We start from the raw sequence: 6,756 nt of genomic DNA on the forward strand, positions 1-6,756 counted from the left end.
ACGACATTTATTGGATATTTAAAACTTTTTTAACAAATCAAAAACTGAAGAATTGGGCGTGCAAAATTATTCAGCCCCCTTAAGTTAATACTTTGTAGCGCCACCTTTTGCTGCGATTACAGCTGTAAGTCGCTTGGGGTATGTCTCTATCAGTTTTGCACATCGAGAGACTGAAATTGTTTCCCATTCCTCCTTGCAAAACAGCTCGAGCTCAGTGAGGTTGGATGGAGAGCATTTGTGAACAGCAGTTTTCAGTTCTTTCCACAGATTCTCGATTGGATTCAGGTCTGGACTTTGACTTGGCCATTCTAACACCTGGATATGTTTATTTTTGAACCATTCCATTGTAGATTTTGCTTTATGTTTTGGATCATTGTCTTGTTGGAAGACACATCTCCATCCCATTCTCAGGTGTTTTGCAGACTCCATCAGGTTTTCTTCCAGAATGGTCCTGTATTTGGCTCCATCCATCTTCCCATCATTTTTAACCATCTTCCCTGTCCCTGCTGAAGAAAAGCAGGCCCAAACCATGATGCTGCCACCACCATGTTTGACAGTGGGGATGGTGTGTTCAGGGTGATGAGCTGTGTTGCTTTTACGCCAAACATAACGTTTTGCATTGTTGCCAAAAAGTTCCATTTTGGTTTCATCTGACCAGAGCACCTTCTTCCACATGTTTGGTGTGTCTCCCAGGTGGCTTGTGGCAAACTTTAAACAACACTTTTTATGGATATCTTTAAGAAATGGCTTTCTTCTTGCCACTCTTCCATAAAGGCCAGATTTGTGCAATATACGACTGATTGTTGTCCTATGGACAGAGTCTCCCACCTCAGCTGTAGATCTCTGCAGTTCATCCAGAGTGATCATGGGCCTCTTGGCTGCATCTCTGATCAGTCTTCTCCTTGTATGAGCTGAAAGTTTAGAGGGACGGCCAGGTCTTGGTAGATTTGCAGTGGTCTGATACTCCTTCCATTTCAGTATTATCGCTTGCACAGTGCTCCTTGGGATGTTTAAAGCTTGGGAAATATTTTTGTATCCAAATCCGGCTTTAAACTTCTTCACAACAGTATCTCGGACCTGCCTGGTGTGTTCCTTGTTCTTCATGATGCTCTCTGCGCTTTTAACGGACCTCTGAGACTATCACAGTGCAGGTGTATTTATACGGAGACTTGATTACACACAGGTGGATTGTATTTATCATCATTAGTCATTTAGGTCAACATTGGATCATTCAGAGATCCTCACTGAACTTCTGGAGAGAGTTTGCTGCACTGAAAGTAAAGGGGCTGAATAATTTTGCACGCCCAATTTTTCAGTTTTTGATTTGTTAAAAAAGTTTGAAATATCCAATAAATGTCGTTCCACTTCATGATTGTGTCCCACTTGTTGTTGATTCTTCACAAAGAAATACAGTTTTATATCTTTATGTTTGAAGCCTGAAATGTGGCAAAAGGTCGCAAAGTTCAAGGGGGCCGAATACTTTCGCAAGGCACTGTATATTTTTTCATCCCAGCCCCTGTCCCCGCAGGAGGCCTTTTGCCTTTTGGTAGGCCGTCATTGTAAATAAGAATTTGTTCTTAAACTGACTTGCCTAGTTAAATAAAGGTTAAATAAAATACATCAATAAAATAAATAATACTCATACATCCACTTGTTGTAACTATCACATACAATACATACCATCTTTCCAAGTGTTACTGGTGAGCTATTTGAGCAATATTAGATGAAATATCCTAGTCTTTTGTTCCGAAGCTACAGTATCTCTTGAATGTGTTGTTTTCAATTAGCTCATGATTCCTCATTTCCTCTTAATATTAAGGCCCACACTGTGTTTTAATTGAAGTGGCTATGTGGCTGTGTGCAGTGACGTGGGGACAATGTGCTAGCTCCGCACTACTCATTAGCCTGACTGTGGCATACACCTGGGGTTCATCCAAACCAGGGGTCAGAGGGTAGGGGAATTTGTACGATAATTATTGACAAGCAGATGTTATAAAGTCATTTATGGTAATGCAATCATAATAAATGGCTTTTGTTGCTGGGTGGGGAGTGGGGGGGGGGACTTGATGTGGGAAAGGGCGGGGAATGGGGAGGCAGTTTACATTTTTTAAAACAAAGCTGTCCAAGTGACTACTGCATATAGGCGAAAGTATGCGGTGAAAGATGTTACACACACACACACACACCACACACACACACACACACACACACACACACACCACAAAACACACACACACACACACACACACACACACACACACAAAGGTATTTTGTTAATGCACCATACATGCTTAGGAGTACACATTTGTTTATATTCTGAGAACTCAGAGGATTTAAGGTGAACAGAACATGACCTACATTTATTCTCCATAGAATCCTGGTGGGGTGTTACGCTGCAGGTAGCATTTCCCCTCGTGTGTCGAGACTAAAACGTCGTATTTATTCTAATTGACAAGAGCATCTATGGCAACACCGTCACTTGTGTACAAAAATAACCCCACGTGAGGTGATCTGCACAAATCAGATATAAGGACCTAGACGGGAGAAAGCGGCATGTGTAGTTGCTTTTACATATTGTCAGTAGCCATAAGACAACCCTATCTGTCTCTCGAAATGTGTCAGGAATTACCACCATTTGAGCCTCCTATTCCAAAAACATGCATTAACCCCCTCCTTAGGTGCAATAGTTCTTTTTAGTGTGAGCAAATATCGCAGCGAAGCAGCAACCTGGCAGCTGGCTGAGTATTGCCCTGCACAGGAAGAAAGCATCCATGTTATCATACACACACATGTGGCCTGGGTAAAGATTAAGCCGTATTCATCCCTGGCTGCCTCCTTCTCCTGCCTCAGTCCATCACAGATATGGCACCGATTCAGCCGGAGAAGCAGGATAGGTGCCACGGATTTCACGGCGTTCCCAAATCAGGCCGTCTGGAGACACGGAGTTGTGCGGCACTGCTCGCAACTCGCTTTGGCTTTCCCAGGATCAAAAGCCCCCCTATTCCGGAGTTTGGAATTTTTTAAGATGGAAGCTTCGACAGAGCTCCCCCCTCCCCTACACAGTCCCCTGTTGTGTGCCTGGAATTGGGAATTGTCTGCTGATTCATGCTTTCTGTGGACTATTGTTTGGGAACATGTTAATATTTGCTGTGAGTTTTAGGGGAATGGATTTAGTTAAATGAAAGAAAGAGGGGAAGAAAGAGAGTGATCATTTAGCATGGAGAAGTGCGGGATCATTGCATGTCCCCGCTGACATGTGCATTATCACTGAATAGGACTGGGGATCAGAGTGTGCATGTTGGCCTTGACTTGGGGAAGAGGTTTACACCCCTCAAGCTACTTAGAGGCCCTGTCAATGCTAAGCCTTTAATAATTCCTGCAGTTCCCTTAAAAAAGAGATACACACAAAGGCGAGACAAAGTCATGAATGCTTGTATATGGTAATAGTAAGGCCATGCTGACAATGAACCCCAGAACTTCACAAAGATCCCTCAGCTACTGGGAGTGGCTGCTAGGTCACATCAGTTCCCTCATAATATCGAACCTGCACTAAGTACCCTCTAGTTTTTCCCTCAGAATCACTGGAAATTATTGGAACTAAATGTCACAACTGATTGGCTGTAGTGACAAGGTACAGCTACAAGGTGAGGAGATAAGAGAAAGAATTACTGGACCCTTCTGACGCTATCATATTTCACTGTCATGATCATCATGATGAATAGAAGAACAAACAGTTCAAGTGTGGGATACAAAGTTATACACGTCAGTTAACATTAGAAGAATACTGTTCCATCTCCCTGAGTAGAACAACAAATGTAGAACATCAGTGTCATTTAATCATACAATAGTAATAATTGAAAGTACGTGGCGTTAGACTCGTTGAAACTTGATTTAACTGCTATTAAATGATAAAAATACCTTTCTTCTCTGACATTTAAAACACATACTTACTTAGGGGATTTTTTTTTTAGAAGGATAATAATTAGATCAATCTTAACCACACGTACAAGACGTGTTTCATCACAATATGATTGAGGGTAAAATATGATTTACTAGGAGCAACCCAAAACATAGAATTCATACATTCTATTTAATTATGTTTTCCTAGATATCTCAACAAATCAAAGTTACGCCAAACCAGGAGTCACTAATCACACTGGTGTACCCAGGCATAAACGATGCAGTAACCCGTCTGAATGTTCAAGGTGACGCGGTGCCATGTTGTGTTGTGTTTTCTCGGCACTCGCTTCACCAGTCACGGATTAGAAGGGCAGTTTTGCTGCGACGGTGACTCCAAAGTGTTTTCCCTGTGTCAGTAACATTTCATTTTTTTCTAAAAACCACTGGTGCAGTATATTAGCCATAATTTATGTTTATCATCTCTTGTACCGTAGTTGACTTCAACAAACCGTTTGATACTTAAGCTGGTGCATATGGCTCCAGTAATATCTATTCTGCTTGGAGGAGCACTTTAAAGAGTTTAAATCATTTCTTTAGGCCAACACTAATGAATTATGTCACCATAACCGCAATCTAAAAGTGCTTGGGAACCAGTGGGGTAATTATCTAAAGACAGGAAAGGAGACATTTGGGGGGCTAGGGAGAGGAGTGAGGACGCCTTTGAAGTGTACAGTTGAAGCCGGAAGTTTACATGCACTTAGGTTGGAGTCATTAAAACTAGTTTTTCAACCACTCCACAAATTTCTTGTTAACAAACTATTGTTTTGGCAAGTTGGTTAAAAGATCTACTTTGTACATGACACAAGTCATTTTTTCAACAACTGTTTACAGACAGATTATTTAACTTATAGTTCACTGTATCACAATTCCAGTTGGTCAGAAGTTTACATACATTAAGTTGACTATGCCTTTAATCAGCTTGGAAAATTCCAGAAAATGATGTCGTGGATTTAGAAGCTTCTGATGGGCTAATTGACATCATTTGAGTCAATTGGAGATGTACCTGTGGATGACCTACCTTCAAACTCAGTGCATCTTTGCTTGGGAAAATCAAAAGAAATCAGCCAAGACCTCCACATGTCTGGTTCATCCTTGGGAGCAGTTTCCAAACGCCTGAAGGTACCACGTTCATCTGTACAAACAATAGTACGCAAGTATAAACACCATGGGACCACGCAGCCGTCATACCGCTCAGGAAGGAGACGCGTTCTGTCTCCTAGAGATGAACGTACTTTGGTGCGAAAAGTGCAAATAAATCCCAGAAAAACAGCAAAGGACCTTGTGAAGGTGCTGGAGGAAACAGGTACCATATCTATATCCACAGTAAAACAAGTCCTATATCGACATAACCTGAAAGGCCGCTCAGCAAGGAAGAAGCCTCTGCTCCAAAACCTCCATAAAAAAAGGCCTGACTACGGTTTGCAACTGCACATGGGGACAAAGATTGTACTTTTTGGAGAAATGTCCTCTGGTCTGATGAAACAAAAATAGAACTGTTTGGTCATAATGACCATCGTTATGTTTGGAGGAAAAAGGGGGAGGCTTGCAAGGCGAACAATACCATCCCAACCGTGAATCATGGGGGTGGCAGCATCATGGTGTGGGTGTGCTTCGCTGCAGGAGGTACTGGTGCACTTCACAATATAGATGGCATCATGAGGGAGGAAAATCACGTGCATACTGTATATTGAAGCAACATCTCAAGACATCAGTCAGGAAGTTAAAGCTCGGTCGCAAATGGGTCTTCTAAATGGACAATGACCCCAAGCATACTTCCAAAGTTGTGGCAAAATGGCTTAAGGACAACAATGTCAAGGTATTGGAATGGCCATCACAAAGCCCTGACCTCAATCCTATGGACAATGTGTGGGCAGAGCTGAAAAAGCGTGAGCGAGCAAGGAGGCCTACAAACCTGACTCACTTACACCAGCTCTGTCAGGAGGAATGGGCCAAAATTCACCCAAGTTATTGTGGGAAGGTTGTGGAAGGCTACCTTAAAAGTATGACCCAAGTAAAACAATTTAAAGGCAATGCTACAAAGTACTAATTGAGTGTATATAACTTCTGACCCACTGGGAATATGATGAAAGAAATAAAAGCTGAAATAAATCATCCTCTCTACTATTATTCTGACATTTCACATTCTTAAAATCCTAACTGACCAAAAACAGGGAATTTTTACTTGGATTAAATGTCAGAAATTGTAAATAAACTGAATTTAAATGTATTTGGCTAAGGTGTATGTAAATTTCCGACTTCAACTGTACCTAACAAGATTCCTTGGGAATATTATGATGTATAAGGTGTACTTATTGAGTACTATGGGTTGTTGAAGGGCGAGGAGCTAGGATTTTATGAGGTAATTCAAACAGTCAGACAAATGTTCTGCTCTGAAATCAAATATATACTTGATGTTTCCAGGGTCCTACCATTACCTCAATGCCCTCTTTCTCCATAAAGAAGTGTTTGTTTGTCAGAGTGTAACTCTTCTGTATATACTACTGTTATGGTAGGTAGGCATGATAGTATTCACAGAACACTTCCTATTCATAGCCCTCCTCCCATCTATAACCTACACGTACACAGTCAATTACACATCTACTGTAAGCATGGCTTATTAGATTTTTCATTTGGCAAACACGATGACAGTTGGAATATAACCCCTCACCCCTGAACAATTCCAATATAATGGAAGTTACCATCTCTGTGGTTATATGAAAGGTAAATGCTCTAGGTTGTTGAGTAAGTATTCAGAGTAAGATGTATTACTCTGTCCTGGTTAAAGGTATGCTAGCT

This window comes from Oncorhynchus kisutch, linkage group LG2 (assembly GCF_002021735.2).
Source record: "Oncorhynchus kisutch isolate 150728-3 linkage group LG2, Okis_V2, whole genome shotgun sequence".
Lineage (NCBI taxonomy): Eukaryota > Metazoa > Chordata > Actinopteri > Salmoniformes > Salmonidae > Oncorhynchus > Oncorhynchus kisutch.